The 20,929-nt window shown below is 27.4% G+C and overlaps 1 long non-coding RNA gene across 1 annotated transcript; it reads left to right on the top strand.

Annotated features, from left to right (window-relative positions):
• The first annotated feature begins 6,150 nt into the window (after positions 1-6,150).
• On the top strand, positions 6,151-14,769 carry LOC126844490 (uncharacterized). Its single transcript, XR_007686576.1, has 3 exons — positions 6,151-6,395; positions 13,454-13,518; positions 13,861-14,769. It is a non-coding gene; the product is annotated as an uncharacterized LOC126844490 (long non-coding RNA).
• Positions 14,770-20,929: the final 6,160 nt, after the last annotated feature.

Genomic DNA, 20,929 nt, shown 5'->3' with positions numbered 1-20,929 from the left:
GCAGGATACACTCACATCAATAGTGTCAATACAGTATACATATTTTCGGTAAATACAATTTAGATTATTGAATTAACCGTACACTATTCCACACCTAGACTGTGTAGGCACACCATTGTGGATATTATGTTTGCCTAATGGCATAATATTTTACCGCTGGTGTGTATAACGATTCGCGGAAATTGTGCGGCGTACTAATGTGTAAAAATAACGAAAGTAAAGCGTTTAAAAACGAGTTATCATATTATACGATAATATTTTATTATAAAATTATTATGTGTAATGCTCTCACGATTGTTGCCGCTTTTCAGCTAAATCATTCATTATTTTATAATATATCGTATTTCGACATAACATTTTTCGCTTTGAGCTACACAAGGTGATACATTTAGGATAAAAAGCTTGCTTTGTCTTAAAAAATTCGCAATGGTCTAGACCGTCTAGTGTTTGTATTTGGTGACATTTTTGGTTTATGTTATTTTACAACATTAGACAATGTACACTTTTTTCAGAGCTCTATCGACTTTTAAAACTTAAACGGTAACGTATATAATTAATTAACATTTTTAATTATGAATAAATTGCTGAAAATGTTGACAGGACCCGAACTTGTTTACGGTTGAAGTACGACAAACTACTTAAATTATGCACCATTCTTTGACACGCCGGAGGCAAAAATAATAATGTATACCACACGCTTTCGCCGTCCAGCTTTTAAACAAATACCTCAAAACCGCCATTTGCAAACAACTTTCGATAATTATTATTCGATAAACCGTACTATGTTTAATATGACATAATATTATATTATATTGTATAGTATAGAAATTGGCACTGTCTTTGTTCCATTGAAATACCAAGAAACTTTCTAGCTAAACTTTTTAGTTTAAACTAAAAAAATATTGTGTATACTTTGCTACATTTTCCATTGATATGACTATAAATAAACTCCAATAATAGAGAGTTATTATTAAGTAAATTTAATGACTTAGACAAGCAGATACGAGCATTGCTCGGTTGGTATTTACATCAGTTTGGTTATGTTTATTATGCATTTTAATTAAGTATGTAATTTTATTCTTGTTATAACATTGTGTAGAATATAATAACAATATTACCTACACATATAGTAATGTAGGTTTTTTACAAATACAAAAATGTTTATAAAAATAAATTGTATGAGTATAATATTATTTTCGTGCCCACTCTATACATGTAGTTTTTTATTTTTATCCCGAAAATCTGTTTTTAATCCCGAAAATCATTAGTAAACGAACCATATAGTTTTAGTTTTTTATTAATAATAAATCTTAAAATTACTATTTTTATTTTTTAAGCAATTACTGCGAATCGGAGGCTATGCTACTTCCAGGTCTCACTTCCAAACTTTAATTTTAAATACTCATTTTGAGACCTTTCAGTCGAGTTGATCTTTCGTATTCTGGTCCCAGTGGAAAAAAACGTAGAAAAGTCATGTGTCACATAAGTGTCGACTTTGTGCCAAACTTTTAAGAACTCTCATCTAAATTGCTCCAGCTCACCCCACTTCCTCTATAAATACTCATTGTCACTTCTTTCCACGCCGCTATTCTCTCTAAATGTTTTTGCATACATGTTTACAGGGTGATTCATTAACTGTAAGACATTTATTTTTTGCTTAGAAATTTGCAGTATTTTTATTTTAATACATATTTGTTCATGTTATTTTATAACACCATAAAATAACTTAATATTCATTTTTTAAAGTACTTTTCAAAACTCTCAACTCTCTCAAACTTAAATGTAATCGTAGGTATATAATAAATTTAATATATTTTTTTTTTAATTTAGAATGATTTGCTAAACAATTTAGGTGGTCGATAACCAGTTATGGATTAAATATTTTAAATGTTATTAAAGTTTAAAATATAGGACGGGTGGAGGAGGAAGGGTGTAGTATTATTTTTATTTACACGAATAACTCTACCACACTCCCATCCTAAATTTTAAATTTGAATAACTTTAAAAATAATTATTAATTATTCAAAACTGCTTATCGACCGGTCAACATTTTTAGGATATTACAAAAATAGTTAAATATAAACATTACCGTTTAAGTTTCAAAAGTTGTAATTAGTTTTTGAAAAAGAGAGTGACTTACGTTTAAATGGATCATTCGGTATAATATATTCTATCTGTTGGTAAATTAGAGTAGATTAATAAAAAAACAGTGGAAAAATGTACAGATAATTTGCAAAATTCTTGTAAATGGACTATAGAACTTGAGTTATACAATGATTTAATGTAATCTAAACGGCACCACATGCCTTATGTGTACAGAATGTCTCGATTTCACATCAGCATATTATGAATTCACGGTTTCTGTACAGGATAAACATTAATATTCTGTTAGCAAATACCGCCTTATTGATGTCGGAAAATTCGATGTCGCTCTACCATCAAAATTAGGTACTTTGTCATTTAAACATCTAATATAATCCCTGTTTGGAAAGCTATCCGGTAGTACCTGCTATATTCTGTGTGACGTACAGGTGACAGCCGTTTATTAGCGTGTAAAATAATCCGTACAAATCATACACAACACAATAACAAGTCTCAACTATAAAGTACCGTGTATTATTATCACTGCCTCGTGATAAATAGAGAAAGACATTATGTTTTCATAGGCAAATCCGGATACCTTACGGAACCAAATTTATTATTTAATTGTTAGTTGATGATGTAATGTGTACTCGTATTTCGACGATTTTCAATAATTTGATTTTACGCAGAAAAACTGTTCGATTTATGTTCGTTATTGAATATTGTAAGACATCTGTCCCGAATTGATGTATTCAAACGAGAAATATGACACTATACCTACTTATAATAATAATAGCAACAACTATTATTATCGACTTCTTAAATCGATATTTTTTATAACTACTTGAAGTGATCAGAGTCCAATTGAATGTCGTGACAGCTTAATACGTCTTTCGATACTTGTACCGCAATCGTTAAACGTTCATAAAATATAAATAATACAACATTAAAACCGCGATTATAATAATATACGCTTGGATAAACAGATCTAGATTATTTAACAAGTGTAATTTAAAATACTAGTTGCAAAATTCGCTTTGAAGTCGAAGTTAGAGTCAAAGAGCCACAAATTATATAGTACAATAGGTATTAATTGAAAATATATTGTACACTACTCGTATTACTAATAAGTCAAATTATAAGACAGTACTTGATAACTTGATTTTTTTACACGTTTAACAGCTGATTAACTAGTATAATGTTAGCCAGCATTAAAGTGCAAAAAACAATATGATGTATTATGTTTATTTACATTTCACATTAAAGCGTATTAGACCTATTAGTAAAAATTTACATACAACAAGGACCATTAATGTGATATCTAATATACATTGTTAATTTGTACTATAATATTATAAAGTATATTTTAAAATACTGAACTGTTAATATGATACATATATTTGTATGTATTATTATATATTTAGACATATTAACACGTATAATAATCGAATTACTCAGTAATAAATGTTTATGGTTAAATTATTTATTTTTGATAAAAAATATTGTATTATTAAAATATTGACCCATTAGTATATCTATTTTAAAATACAAACCATATTATTACCTAATTTCTATTTTAATATTATAACATTTTTTTTTTAAATTAATTACTTTGATAGTTAATGTATGTTTTGTAGGTATCATATGAGTATAGTTATAATATCGTAATACATATTATATTTTGTTTGATCTCATTTTCACATTTTCATTTTTATGTTAGAATTATACATTAGAACATTTTGTTCATTTAAAATGTTAGTTTTTGAAAACGAATAAGTGTTTTTTTTCTTTGCGGGTTTTTACCCACGAACATAATATATAATATTGTGTTTGCGAACAATTACACATCATAATGTTAGTTGTAAAGTTATATTTGAGCAAAATAAACTTAATATAAGTATTCAGTTATTTTTTTATTTCCGTTGGAACTATAATTATTTAATTATTATAACTACTTTAATAGAATACAAAATATTGCAATAATATTGAATACACAAAGTGGTGTGCAATGCAACTAAATATATCTATTCATAACTATATTAGTCTTTCTCGAAAATCTTTTTTGATAATCCAAATATACTATTTTATTGTATGCTGCTACACCTTTCTCTACTGGAACGCCATATCAGTTTTCTAATCTAAATCTAAACGGATTTTGCCGCTACGTTTTTAATTATTTCTTGTAATTTATCAACAGTAACAGTAACAGTGATAACCCTCATTTTCTGGAAATTCTGTTATCCCTAAACTATGATGTCCTGGTTTCTTTATAAAAGATTTGGCCGAGGATTTTTTTTTTGCTTTTACGCCACATTAGACGTAGGTAGTACTGTGTATTTAAGTTTTAACTAGATAATTTTTGCTTGTCAGGCACATTGTTAATTAATGTGAAACTTAATTCCTCCCGGGACGTCTCGTTCTGGATGCGAAGTTCACCCGGGTAAATGTATTAAATTTAATGTTTAAAAACTCTCAACACAATCTATATCATACGGCTGATTACCATAATACATATTATTATTATCGTTTACGACTGCTCGCCACCAATGTTCTCATTTCCAAAGACGTAGATCGTAAAAACGATAATAAATAATAATAATAACATTTTAAGAAGAAATCCATGTTAAAAGATTATAGTTCAACAAAACAAACGGATGTATAATACGTATGTACAGAGTGATTGGTTGAACTATTTTATAATAGTTGTATCAACTATTATTTTTTTCTAAATAACTATTTATTTTTAAAATTGTTTACTGTTATTGGTTTATCGTTTTGCTCTTAAAATAATTGCAATTTTATAGTTTTTCTTGTTGAAAACATTTTTGTTTTTGCAATTTTCGATATCATACAATTATCAAATATTTACCTTTTTTTAGTAATTTCTGGAGTTCTATAAACTTTTGAACCCTAAACGGTAACGTAAATATTATCTGAACTTTTTAAATTAAGAATAATTTACTGAAACTTTTGACCGGTCGATAACCAGTTTTGAATAATTACTTTAAAAATTCTTAAAGTTTAAAATTTAGGACGGGGGGGGAGGAAGGGTGGAGTGTAGCCAGATTCTAAAAGGTAAATATTTATGTTTACTGATGGTATAGCTATTGATAATATAGACGAAGCTTGGGATAAACTGTCGAATATTATCTAAGATGTATATATGGAGAGATGGAATAAAATCTTTTAATGCTATACTTCAATAAATCTGTGCGTATACGTCAATAGTCCCAAGTCACAACCCACCAAATACTATATTTAATGATTAAATTAAGAATATTAGAGTATCTGTTTTTCTAGATTCACAATCCGTATATACTGTGTAAGATTAAATTTAATAAAACTAGAACAAAAGATAATTCTCACTGCAAAATACATACTTAATAGTGGAACCAGATTATTCTTAAGACCATCGCTTATTCGATTAGTAAGCTCTATAAGCTTATCGCAGAATATATTCCAAAAGTTATTGACTGAGTTTTAGTTAATCCTATATTATTCGTTCATTCATTTATTGAATTGAACAAAATATAAAAAATAAAAAAAAGTAAATGAACAAACCGATTAAATAATTTGTATTTGTATGGCTACTGAGAAATAATACAAATTTAATATATCGCTGTGTTGTTTAAGCCGATATCAAAGATATGGTTAGAACTGCCATTACCCCAATTATTATTCCGATTACCTGTAACAAATACAAGTATTAAGTAGTTCACATTTAGTCGTGAACAAAACCATATTTTTCAAATTCTATCTCATGAACATTTTCCAGAGCTACAACTGAACATAATACGAAGATGGTTTAAATAAATTATGAAAAATCTAATATCTTCTAAAATATTGGTCGGGCCACAGTTAACCGATCATCCTGTATGCGGGGTTTATAATAATAATTGTTACACGAAGACGACATAGCCGGCAAACCGGATGAACCGGTGCCGATAGAGCCAGACGGTTTAACGATACGACGAATAATAATACCACGGGTCCATTTCCACCAGACAGCACTTAGGTGTGTCAAACGGGAAAACTGCCGGAAGGCGAGTCCCGAGTGAAATCTCCCAGCAAACACTTTATAAGAACGGCTCGCCGGCTGTTGCACGTTTTATTTTCTTTCTCACCTCATCGACAACCTTATACCGTGTCCGTGTAACCGCTGGAGCCGACCGAAAATATTATTATTATTATCTATTATTGTGCGAATACATAATATATTATTCAGGTTTTTTTTTTTGTTTTAATATACTATCGTTTTAAGTGCCAACAATTCGTACACCGAAAAAAAACCGAATAATATGGTTAATAAACGAGTGAGTATAAAATTATCGTGCATAATTTATTTTATTTTTTCATCCGATCCCTTAGGCTTTGGTTTCGCGAACAATAGTAGCCCGCTCCTATCGAAACTTTTTCAATGGATTGCCACTTATGTTCACCAAAACAGTTACTTCCAAAAGAAATTTATGGGAAAATCTAAACGTCACGGAACGTGTACCTACATAACCCAAAGTCGCCGCCCTTGACACTCCAATAGTAATAATAATAAAAACCGTCATTCCGTCGTACGCGGGTTTGATACCAAATAATAACTCGATTTGCTTTAATAAAATATAGCGATTCACTATTTAATAAGTAACGTTCGACTTTTAATCATGAGATATTGTTAATGCATTAAAAAATAAAGTGTAATAGTAATCACTTAATGGTTATGATTGAAATCCGAATATTTTCCACTACTGGTAATTACACTGTACAGTATACATCACAATTTGATCTTTTTTTTTTTTTTATAAGAATCAAATGTTTATTTATTTTTTTGAAACGCTTTCGCTGAATTCGAACTTTCCTCAATACTTCTCAATCGGTGATCAACATAAAAGTTGCAAATGACTTGACAAAAACAAACCAGAATTTTCCAAAATTGTTTGTGTTTAAAAAAACCTATAAATTCCACATTAATTCTGAGACGTTGAAATTCAACGAACAAATCCATATATTTTTTGGTTTTTTTTTCCAAATTCGTATTGCTCAGAATTACCGATAATGATTGAATATGGGCGTTAGTACAAAAACAACAAATATACTATGCTAAATATTATATTGTTGATTACTTGTACGTAACAGACATTTAGTAATTTTTTTTTTTAAATTACCGTTAAGTATATGAACGTTTTGAATCAAATTTGGTAGGTATAGTGGTAATTACAATTGAATTTTACAGGAATACGAAAAAAAGTTATAATTATAATTAGTTCTAATTAGCATTGTATTTCCTCTTAAAAATGTGTGTGAAATTCTTATAACAATAAGGTTTTATTGGTATAATATAATGTTATTTGGTTTTTCGCTCCTTTAAATAATTTGAATGATCCATCAGGTCAATATGTTAGAAATTTGTATCAATGATATTTGTACAGCTTACGACTTAAACCCTTTGTGCAAGCGGCGTAGAAAGTCAACAGTATGTCTGTTTACAAGCTATTCCGGTCGCGCTTAGTAACGAATTTCTAATTCATTAATAAATCACATATATTCAGTAATCGGATGAACGATTCAATGGAAATTCGTTTGATAACCTATCAGGGAGAAAATTATACTTACTAAACATCCCCGATAGCTTACACTAATTAGAAATACGAATAACGCTTTTCGTTGACTTATTTAAGAGATCGTAATATATTATATATATTATGCATACATTTACATTGACGTATAAATATCATAACAATAAAAGTACTCAGTTTACATCGACAGATAAAATAAATAGTAACCTAATCTATTAGTTATAATAAAGGATATAGATCTATTTTAATAATAGACATTTTAACACAACTTATGCATATTGACTTATAACCGATAATAATATAATTTATTGTACGAGATTACATAGTATGATTGTATGGTTTTTCGAGCATTCGTTTGAATAATTTTAATAACTAAAAGCACAAAAATCAACTACCCCTGTTTAGAAACACTATTTCTACCCAAAATACATAACTTTTAAACGTTATAAAGTAATGACATTTTCGACTAATGTGTAATAGTGTTCCCATTCAATGCATTAACACGCTCTAATGCCTAAACATTTTGGATCACCATAGATTCATAAAAAGTAAATATTTAATAATAAATACAATAACGAATAATATATACAGTTTTAATATACAATACATTTTCTTTATACATTTTTCGTAAATGATTTAATATTAACAAATATAATTATTTGATTCTATTAATCATACCGATATAAAAATGTTAAAAATGGAAATTTAAAAACCCCAAATAAAAAATATAATAAAATACTATTACATTGCAGTATTCGTTTCCCTACAAAAAAAATATATACTACACAGTAACAAACTGTCAATAACGATTAAACACTAACGAGGTTAAAAATAATATAATAATAATAAAAAAAACTGTGTAAATCTATTTCCTCGTCAAGTCTATACATTGTTTAATTATCCGTGTTTTATTTATTTATTAAGTAATAAGCCCTCTAACCTTTCTAATTACGCTTAGCAAATTTAACACAAACATAGTTTGATGAATTTAATGATTTTCCAAAGCTCGTTATTGAAAAATCCATAAACTTGTTCACAACTGTTCACAGTTTTAACGGATGTTATGTATTAATACTTGCTAAGTTGATGATTTTGGTTTGTAACATTAAAAGTTTTCAATTGCTTATTAAATTAAACTATGCTTAATTAAATTGTTGTGTTCTACATCGAGTTCAATCGTTTTGTCAATACCGAAAGTGTATTAACTACAAGCATACATTACCGCTATTGTACGGTTAATAATGGGATATTAACACTACATCAGTATAATATTATATAATACAATTTAAAAATATGCATTACGCACATTTGAGGATTTATTAGTGCATATTTCGGATACATTTTCAGGCTCTGTACATTGCCATTCAAGTTTCAAAAGTTAATAGAACTCTTGAAAAAAATTTTACATTGTCTAGTATTGTAAAATAACATGAACAAGTGTCTCAAAAACTGATAAATTGCAATTATTTTGAGGAAAAACTGTGTCTTATCCTTAAAGAATCACTCTATATACATCTTAAGACGAAGTCATCCAAGCGCACACAAATTCATTATATAGAATAAAGATTATATTCAAAAGATAACTTATCGAAAATAAATGAAACGGTGTTTTCTAAAAAATAATGGTGGTACACGATTTAACGTGTAATGTGTGCAAAATTCGCTTAAAGGCGTTGTTGTTATTAATCTTCCTATGTTTTTAATGGTTATTTTTTCAACATGTATATCAACTCTTTGAAAATAATTCTCAATGAGTTTTTAATCGATTTTATATTAAAACCAACGTTAGAATTCCAATGACTTTCTATTTTTTTATGTGCTTTCAATGAAGATGACATTAGCCGGATATATATCTTAAAATAATTATTATCTTACAATGGTAATAAACCGTTCCTTTCCAGTCACCCTGATTCTTCAAACCGCTTTCTTCGTTAATCAATTTCGTTTTTTTTTTAATACATAACATTTTAAACTCGGTAAGTAGACTACTGGCACAAATAGATGTAAAGATTCACTTAAGCTAAAAAAATACAATCTAACTAAACAAATCAACCTAACAAAGAGAGATAACCGTCTTAGTATTTTATTTGAAATAATTTAAATTAAGACGTTCGTAGCTAAATGCTATCCACATCTCTGGATATACTTGTACAATTTAACTTTTTATAACATGATTGAGTAATAATTTTAAAAAATATAGTTGGAATAATTAACTTATGTAGTCGTGTGAACGACAACCTTCTTTGTTTAATTTTGAATAAATAAGATAAAACAAACAACACGATGTTAATCAAATAAAATATGATTGTTTATTTTTTTTATAACAACTACTTTTTAAATGTACTTTTATGAATTTAAAATACAAAAAACACATGCTTGTAATTAGTCTTTATTTAAGTAATTTTCAAAAGAATTTTTCAGTTTATAAGTGGCAAACAATTTTTTTTCTTATCATAAGAATAGTTTCCATTTAAATAAAACCCGGTTTTATACATACATACCAATTCAATCTTATTTTTAATATAATTTATCAATTGATAATATACAATACTGTACATAATATTCTTCATTATGAAATTATAATTACAATAATTAAACTGTTTATCGTATAAATACTGGATATCTTTTTTTCTTATTTTAACAAAAAAGTTTAAAAATTTCAATTATGCATTGGTTAAAACAATTTGTTGTTGTTACATTGCAAATAAAATATTTTAATATTAAAATAAATGTGGCTATTCTTATTATTATTTACAGCTTATAAGAAAACCATTAGTACACACATACACATATATAAATATATATATATTTTTATTAAATCTAAAAAACTAGACAATAAAGTTATTTAATGCAGATTTATTGCACTTTGAAAACACTGTAGAATATTCAGTAATAAAGTAACGTAACATTTTTAGTAAAACCGATAACTTATAAATAAAAACATACCAAATGTGATTTTTTTCTGTAAAAAAAATAAAAAATAAATTTTTATTTGAAGATTGACCACATTATTTCAATAGTGAGGTTTCAAAATGTACCACTATTTGTTCTACTTGTTTTTTTTTCTTTGGATGTACATTTTAGAAAAGGAACTAGATTGTATTGCACCAGATCTGACTACAAATCATATCCCACTTCAATTATTCATGTTATCAACCATGGACGTGTAAATTGGAAAATAAAAGGTTTGACTATCCCTATTTGGCCATTAACTTAGCACATTTAATATTAATACGAATGACTTTTTTTTTTTGAAATCGTAAATAAGTGAAATGTTTGTCAAGTTTGATTTGAATGAGAACCAAAAGGGTTCAAATGCCATTTTTTTCAAAAACAAGTCTTTGATTATAAAATGTACTATCTTTGTTTATTTGAAAGAAATTATATTGAAATAACTAGCGAGATAAGAAAATATTGGAAGTTAAGTTTTAATTGTTGCTCATATACATTTTTTTTTAATCACATACCATTTTGACTGTCATTACTTTTTCTATTAATACTGAACATAATTGTTAACTTTTTGATGATTTTTTATAATTTAATATTATGCACTTAGTATATTATTTTTATTATAAAATTAATTACTGATAACTTATCTTTGAAAGATCATTAAATTATAAACACGGGTTTTGTTTAAATCGATAAACGTTTTTCTTAATTTCAGACTACTTTTAAGATAAGACAAATTTATTTTTGACACTTATTAACTAGAAAAGTACAATTTTTACTAGATAGTTACTTAAATTAAAATGTATAAAGACATAAATAACATACTCTTGTTTGCTCTTGTTACAAAATCATATAATTTAGTGTTATACATTATATTTTACTTGTTTCACTAAGAAGGTAGTGTTTCTATTTTAGTTAGATTTTGTACGATTATACTTTTGTAAGTTAAGTGAATTTTTTACATATTATATCCATGACGGTAGTCCAGATAAAATTGACCAAGTTCGAAAGTACAAATTATGTTATCTTGTTTACTTAATAACAAATTCGCAGTATTATTTGACGATTCTATTCATTTATAATTAAAAAAACCCTAGTTTTTGATTAAGGGGTTACAGACAGTTTTTCAACAATACTTTATGTCTTGTAATTATTACAGTTTGTTTTCAGTTATATAGAGTATTCATTTTTTTACCTGTAACTAATTTAATCGACTTTAATGATAAATCTTTAGAACTATTTATACAGAGTGATTCATTTATGGATGAGACACTCGTTCCTATTTAACAACATAATAATTAAAATTTAATTTTTTTCCAGAGCTCTATCTACTTTTAAAATTTTAGTGTTAACGTATATATATATATTTATTATATTTTAAAATTAAAAATCATTATTTGGAGTTAATTTGTATCTATTTTTAACTACTAATAGCTATTTTTATTATTATTTTATTTACTTACCTATATATTTCTACAAGCAACTTTGTAAATAGTACTCCATTTTCACCGATATGAGGTTTTTCTCAGTGGCGAAGTGGGCTATTATGCTAATTATAATTTATTATTTACTTATTTTCAAAATGTTATTCTCTGTTGACCAATAAAATGTATTATTATGAAAAAGGTACTAAAACGTTTAGTAAATTTATATATAAAGATAAAATAATATAAACAAAAATTATTTTTAAAAGAAGCACTAAAAAATGGCAAACATTTTAGAGATATATCGAGTGTCTTATCCTTAATGAATCACACCAACAAAGTGTGTTCAATGTGGAATATAATATTACGGTAATATTATATATGACATCTTTGAGATCTCCTCAGCCCATCGACAGAATGTCGACGGATATAAAAAAACAAAAACTATATACCGCTGACTAAGCTATGTATACACCGGTGTTGCAATGAAGGCCGAATTATAACTATTAATGATGTTTCAACAACGTTGGATTCGCTTCAAAAACTATAGTCCGTCACACATATCTATATCGCGTTTTTCACGGCATAACGCAACACGCAAGAAGCATAAAATATTTGTTTGGATTATGTACGTGAACAGAACAAATATTAATCATAGCAATAAAGCAATTTTCGAAAAAAAAAAAAAAAAAACAATATATATATAATATATGTATTATTGATTCGTGATGTGTCGTTATAAATATACCTACATCTTATTTGTATTGTGAAACGTTTTATGTATTTTTTTCTACTTCTTCTTCCATTTCCCATTTTTATATCGACCGCGCCGAATATACATAATACTTGTTAAGTAAATAAATAAAAAAAACCTCAAAGAAAAACGTTACCTAATATCCACTAAACGGATTTCCCCTATCGAACTACCGCAATCGATTTTATATACTACTAAACCTATATAGATGTATTATATTATACTATAAATATATTTTTATACCTGAACACAATGCTGTAAAGTCATAAACGTTTTGAAAGGTTATTTGTTAAAGGGAATTTGTTATTTTTTTTCTTGCGCCCCTTAATATGTTTTTTACCAAAATAAGATTTTTATATAAGAAAATAAAAAATATACTGATGTTTTGCCCTCCATTTAACCTGGGATAATATTTTTAGGACATTACAAATTTGATATTTTTATCACTGATAAAGCGAACAATTTTAATAATAACTCAACATTACCCAAAATAAAATAAATGACTAATTAGAATAATATATCTTATATACTTGTAATGAGAAAATAAACATACATTAATTAATAAACCAATTGCAAGTACAAAAGATGTCAAATACATCCCTCTTCGAGTGTCAAAGGCGAGAATAATACAATTGTTCACGACTAAATAATAAATGTACTGCTTCTATTTGTTTCAGGTACTCGGAATAATTGCGGTAATGGCAGTTCTAACCATATCTTTGGCGTCGGCTTATACAACACAGTGAGATATTAAATGTTTATTAATTCTTAGTAGCAATAAAATAAAAAATTAATAATAATAATTGATAAAATTGACTTGTAATTTTATAATTATTTTTTATTTTGTCCAATGTAATAAATGCGAATAACCGAATAATACAGGGTCGGTTAACTATGACCTAGTCTTAGAAGAGATTAGACTAGTTAATAACTGTATAGTGTGACAATGAAATCAAAAAAATCTAATATCTTCTAACATATCGACTAGATCAACTCGGGTAACCAATCACTCTGTGCATTAACCAATCTCTGTGTGTAAGTATGTTTAAATACAAAAAACTAAAAAAATATTATTTTGTTTTAGCGAGAAACACATCATACATGTACCGCTTTTCGTTCACTACATCCATCACCATCATAAACCGATCATCAAACACAAACCAAAAATAAAAAAATACAGATCTAAGAAAGTCGTACATCACTACCACAGCTATTGGTTTTGAATTCCTGCGACTACGAAATTCGGGCCGTTTCCATCCACCTTTATTATAATAATACTTATATTGAAATATTCATTAAGGACCAAAAAAAAACCCGCTAAGGAGACGTTAAAAATTTCCCTGTGTGTTTATCATAAAAATTAATATATAAATATAATGTACCTATTAAGCCCAAGTGTACAAACAACATAAAAAAACGGCATTATTACATATAAACTTGAAGATAATAACGCTAAAAAACATTTTTCTTTTAAAATAGCCAACGTTGTGTTCGACCGGTATAAGTATAATATATTACCACCTTTGGGAATATTACTTAACTTAGACTTAAGCTGCGAATTCCATTAATTTACAAAATACATTAGTTGATATTTTATACATTGCCTAAATTCCCAAAGTTAAGATTTTATTGTAATTTGTAATTCATGAATTTAACAGCTATTGTAGAAGTAGAAAATGTTTACCAAAAAAAATATAGGTATATATAATATTATAAAATAATAATTACTAAAGACTAAAATGTAAGCATCGTTTTTGTTGACCAAATGAAAAATGCCATTTTATTATTAGTAACCAACAAGTTACCTATGACAAAAGACTAAATAAAATAATCATCAAAACAACTGTCGTACTTAAACATTTAAACAAACCTTTTAATTTGTACAAACATCGTGTTGTTCCACTATTTGAAGATATATTTTCTTAATTCGGGTTTTTAATTTTTTTGGAACCTACCATTTCCGGAATCGACAATGTATACTTTGTAGTATTAAGTTACTTTGCAAATTGTATTTTTTTAAATAAAATTTTGTTTTATAGTAATGCGTTACATTTTTTACACAGATTATTGAATTAAGAATATTATTATATATTAATGCAAAAACAAACGTTTCCATGTATAAATATATATATATATATTGTAGATGCGTTACAACTACTTATTAAAAAATTACAACTATTACAATTTTACATAAAATTAATTTTGTATTGGATTATTTTTCTAAGCAATCTTCATATAATTGTTATAATTTGTATTGAAATGATACAATAATATTACAAATTATATAATAATTTATTGTAGTTTAACAGAATATTCTGTCAGTTGCGTAGAAAATAATTTTATTTAGATACCATAGAAATTCAATAATTTTCTACGAAAAACATAATTATCAAATATTTAATAGTAATATTAGAACATATTATAGTGTTATTATTAATTATTTATACATACATTATGATATCTCAAGTGTTAATCAAAAACTTTGTATTTGTTACAAACTAACTTTTAATACATAACTAAATAACGATTTTTATATCTATATGGTATATGTTTCAAACTAAGAAGAAACTATAGTTTTAATAGTGTTTTATATTGGATGTCTAGTCCATTAATATGTATGGAATCTGAATAGAATGCATCGTTTTAAAGGAGCCTTGACTTAGGTAATTTATTGATCTTCTCGTCTAAATTCGGATGACTTGAAAACATTTTGTTTCAGTCCTTACTGTTACCATAGATTAAATATTTAATCTATACTATTACGATTTACGCTACAATTTGGTTAAACAAAATGTTATCAAACTGTATAGTTTTATTTTTTTAAATACTAAGTGTATACGATAGAATAAACCATACAGTGCACAAAACGAGACTTATACAACATTTTATATTAAAAATGTAACAAGTAAATGTGAATAAAGTTTTATCATAAAATATTTAATATTCGTACGATATAACGAGAATTGCATACAAACGACAAGTTGTTTGTTAACTGATAAATAAGAATACGTTTATTTTTTTGAGTATAAACTAAAAAAAACTCATAAAATATAAAACACAAAATTCGTTCTGAAAATGTACAAACCGAATACACCTCGTTTTAGATAATATAATCGTTTGGATTTAATTGAACATTTTTCATTTTGATGGTATTTTGAAAATGTTTATTCTTAGAGGGACCAACAAATATATTACATATACAATAATATTATAATACTAATGTTATTGTTTTTAAGACATTTTAACATTGATGTGTTTTATGATTAGGGTTAGCTCGAAATTCGCGTAACGCACTTTTCAGTAAAATCTGTCCTATTGTTTAATTGTTTACTTGATTTGATTTCTAGTTCATTTTATTAATTTACTAGTTTACTCGATTAGTTTACTCTATTTGATTTATTTACACGTTTACTCGATTTTTTACTTAACTGTTAACTCAATGTATTTACTCATTCGCTCTATTTAATTATATAATTTCTTACTCGTTTACTCAGTTAATTTACTCAAAATATTTATTAGATTACTCCATTTTGTTTACTCGTTAACTCATACTGTTGCGTGTTGACCTATAGTACGCATATGAATGATTTTTTATGTTTTTTCCGCGAAGAAGAAGTTTTTTTAAATTTTTTATCTGACATCTATTGTCATATTGTCAGATAGACAATCAGACAGATTTAAATTGAAATAGCGTAAAAAGAAAATACATTGGCTAAGAGATATTCTCACATTCAAGAACTAAGAATAAATATATTATGATTGCAAAATACTTATAGAAGATGGACTAAACCCTTAGGGTAACAAACATAATAATTGTCTGTACATAGAATAACCTAGTTGAGAGTTCAAGAAGTTCAAATTACATAAATATATATATATATATATATGTGTGTGTGTGTGTGTGTGTGTGTAACTATAGCCCAATCAGAGTTAAATAATAATCTACTTTCGCTATTACTACTTTGTAGGAAACCTAAAATATGAAAATCGAAATTATCGTAATGTGTCAAACACGCGTGGAAAAAAAATAGAATATAGTAATTTAAGAATTAGTTTCTTATCTTAATCTCGTGTCAATATTATATCAAGCATTTATTCGTTTACCTAATAAGGAAAGTAACTAGGTACTTGACCACACACATTACAACACACAGTTTTCCATATCTTTGGAAAGGGCATATTATTATTATTACCCACAATATCCAACCGCGGTGTTCATCAATCATAACCGAAGAATAAATTGTAGAAATCACTAATTGCATCATTGAAAATATGCATCCCAGACGTCTAACAATCTCTGGAAACCAGTTTTCGCCTAAAAGAATATAGATTTTTTAAAAAAATAATAGTAATAATAACACAAAACATATTATAATATTACATGGATACAACGGCTGCGTTTTAATTTATATTTTGGAATTATATATTATATTTTTGTTGTCCGTGCTTAGACAAAGCAGTAGGCGATAGCCAATAACAACGTGCTGTAATCAGTCCTTAGGGCAAATTCGTATGTATAAAATTACTTCACTGTGGAGTCGGTGTCCTAGTTACAGGTCACGGTGTTCTTAAGCTCGAAGCGCCTAGGGCTTAAACATCACCGGTATCCTCTGAAAATGCAAATAAATAATGGGTAAAACGGTTTCAGTAAAAAAAAAACTTCAAGGAGAAAAAAATCTAAAATTACAAATCGCCGATAACCCAACAGCATCTCGTCTTAATTGATTTCATCTTTACACAATTTTCATGACTTGAGGTTACTCCCACTTGGATGTCTTGACTAGTTCGCCAACGTTTCATCTTATTAAATATGACTGTCCTCAACTTGAAATGTCTTCTTTGTAAATTTCAAAGATACTATGTGTGAATGAATCAGCAGTCAACAGGTATCTGATGGTAGTAGATATTTTTATTATAATTAGATAGACAGACGATCCTAATCGACCCTAATCGTGTCTACCCTAATATTAAAAATATAGCTTTTCCTCCACCATGGCCCCAACCCCACACAACCCCGACCACACTGTGGTGGTATTTTTCTCTAATGAAGCGTCTTATGGCTTTATTGTCCAGCGAATGCCTTGATTTTACAACAGCATATGAGTGTATGTATAGGATAAATATGGCTTAAGGTCTGAATATAAAATAAGAATGAAAGTAAATCTAGAGTAGAACTATAACGTAAAAGATTTGCTCAATTTACTCAAACTTTTTTTTTATTAAATAAAAACCAAACGAATAAGGGACAAATTGCACTCGTTTTTAAGTTGCTAGATCATGCGAGGGAACCAACAATCAAAAGGTGTCTGATGACTACAGGTATTTTCAATATTTTGTCTTTTCAAATTATCGATGTTCTCATTTAATTGCTGTCCAACTTTGACTAGCATCGTATTTGCTTTTAAACACTTCAAATCAATTAATAATGTACAATTACTATAAGGTATATCAGTTGGCTACTGTTAAGAAAAAACTAAAAACTGTTGTTACTTAAGTTGTGGTATTTCCTCTCTTATAAACCCAATAAATAACATCATACACACCTAATAATAAAAAATATATGGTTTTACAACGAAATTGTTTTAAGGCGTAAATGTAAAATATAGTTTTAAAAATAGTTATCTTAAATTATCATTAAAAAGCACCACATGAAGGGTTTCCACATCTACATAATATGCCCTTGGCTAAGAGTAAATATTACTTTAAGTGCTTATTTATATATAATTTAGTGTAATATTAAAATGAACACATATTAACAATATCAGTTCATATTATAACATGCATAAGAGCTTGGGAAGTGTTAAGTAGGATTATAGTCAAAGTCAGATTTGATTATATAGCCAACCAAATTCGATTGGACTAATAACGATGTCATTTAAATCCAACTTTGAGGCATTGAAAAAAAACTGATTCCGTAACAAAGTACTACCAATAAAAAATCTAAATCAAACCAGTTATCGAGAGAAGGTTTCATGCGATAAAATCACTTTTGCTCTGTAGTAATATATTATTATTACCATTAATACATAATGGTATACATAATAAACTACGGCGGCGCAGTGCTATTATGAGGCCTACCTAATAATTACATGGATGTGAATGTAGTATTCAAACAAATAATAATGGATTTTCGAATATTTATTTTATTTTTTGGATAGGTATACATTGAAGTTACACCATAATATGATGACCATTGAACCTTGTAACTTGTTACACTACATCCGATACGTACTTAGCGATAGTTATCGCTAAGTACATATAATTAATTGCACGTTTCCAGGCATGATTTGAAAATACCATATGATTAACATCGCCTAATAAGAGAGTAGATTATACTCACCGATTTTGATTCTGAACGACTTCGCGACAGAGCAAATGTGTATATCCGGTAGATAATCCTTATTAAGAATAAGACAATAATTGCAATTTTGTAGATTTTATTTTTGAAAACATTTTTGTTTATATTATTTTAAAACATTAGTCAATATTCAAATTGTTATATTTTTTTATATTTTTCCAAATTTCAAATTAAAAATAAAACTTTTTAAATTAACAATAACTTGCTAAAAATGTTGACTGGTCCGTAACACCCGTTTTTAATAATTACTTTTAAAGTTACGAAAGTTTAAAAGTAATTAATCAAAATTGTTTATTATCTAGTTTAATTTTTCAAAAAATTATTCCTGATTTAAAATAGTCAATTAGTAATGTTTTATTTTTAAATTTGTAATATTTTTACAAAATATATCATTATGTGAAATATTACATTTTTTACATAAAGTCAAATTTGAAAATAAAAATTATATTGTAGTAGAAAAGGTTTCCACAACAAATAAAATATTATAAGCATTTTTACCCCAAAAAACTTAATTTGTACATTATTAGTTTAAATATGTTTAGTACATAGTTAAACGCCGTTCAATAGAGGACAAAGGTTAAATTTTCCAAAGATTTTAGATATAATAATAGTTACTCAACGATCAGTTTGGCCATGTTAAACGTAATAACGATAAAACCCAAAATGTATGAGATTTTTACTCATACATTCTCTCAAATTTCTCTAGCGTGTTATTTATTTATTATTATTGTATACGGGCGTGGCCCTTTTTACATATATATATATATATATATATATATATATATACATGCATATTTGTACATTAGTGAAGTAAACATTAAACAACAGTGTTATAGCCTAGATCGTCACTAAGTTGAAAAAAAAAAGTAAAAGTTTAATAAAATTAACATTAATTTTAAGAATAAATCTGAATTTAGATATACAACAACATATTCTGATTAGCTAATGATATCCAAAAAACTTAAGTATTTTGGTTTTGTTCCCAAAAAAAAAACAACGTATAATGTTTAATCTTAAGTTAAACGATTTTGTAACATAGGCGATTGGTGCAGCAGTAACGGTGTTGTCAGTTAAGACTTCAGTATTTTTTTTCATTAGTGGTACCTCATTTGAGTACATTTAAAATTTTTAGCTGCTTAGATCTGCACACCACGTCGTTTTTGAACTTCTGTATGAGGTTCCTGGCAATGAACGACACCCGTTTGTTGGGGTTGCTGATGAGTTAAGCATGAAAAAATGTGTAGTGCAACGTTGCTATTTCGGTAGATAATTGTGTTTATTTTTGAGCCAGGGAAGAAAAATTATTGAACTTAGGAAATTTTGCTCGGTCTCGTTGATTTTTCAACGTCTGGCGCCAATCGCCTTTGTCAAATAGATGTACATGTCTTTACACGCAACAAGCCTTTGCTTATTATATAATACACCGTTTTCAATATAATAGGAATAACGTTGAAAGACACGAGCACAAATCCTATCTGAACTGTGTTATATCACGCCACTACTGTCGATACGATCAATATAATGTTGCACACTGAAACGAGGAGACGCTTATTACACTTAAACAACTGGGAGTGAAACATTAGATAAAGTTCAATGACCCAAAGACGATGCGGAAAGGGGTCTTGATGGGTCGAACGTCGTGGAAAAGATTTTCAACAATTATGTCGTTCCAAATCGGCTCTGATCAATTCACAATACATGAATAAGTAAAAATATGCAGTGTTCGGTAAGAACGATTTAATAGCAATGCATTCATTGAATTTCGTTCATTTTTAGAGAAATACATTCATGAATG

This window comes from Adelges cooleyi, unplaced genomic scaffold (assembly GCF_023614345.1).
Source record: "Adelges cooleyi isolate 19-005CV unplaced genomic scaffold, UGA_ACOO_1.1 ACOO_flye_CR_arks_rails_tigmint_CR_PRNA_108, whole genome shotgun sequence".
In the NCBI taxonomy this organism is placed as follows: Eukaryota; Metazoa; Arthropoda; class Insecta; order Hemiptera; family Adelgidae; genus Adelges; species Adelges cooleyi.
Note: the sequence above shows the minus strand (reverse complement) of the source record. Positions and strands in the feature narration are given on the sequence as shown.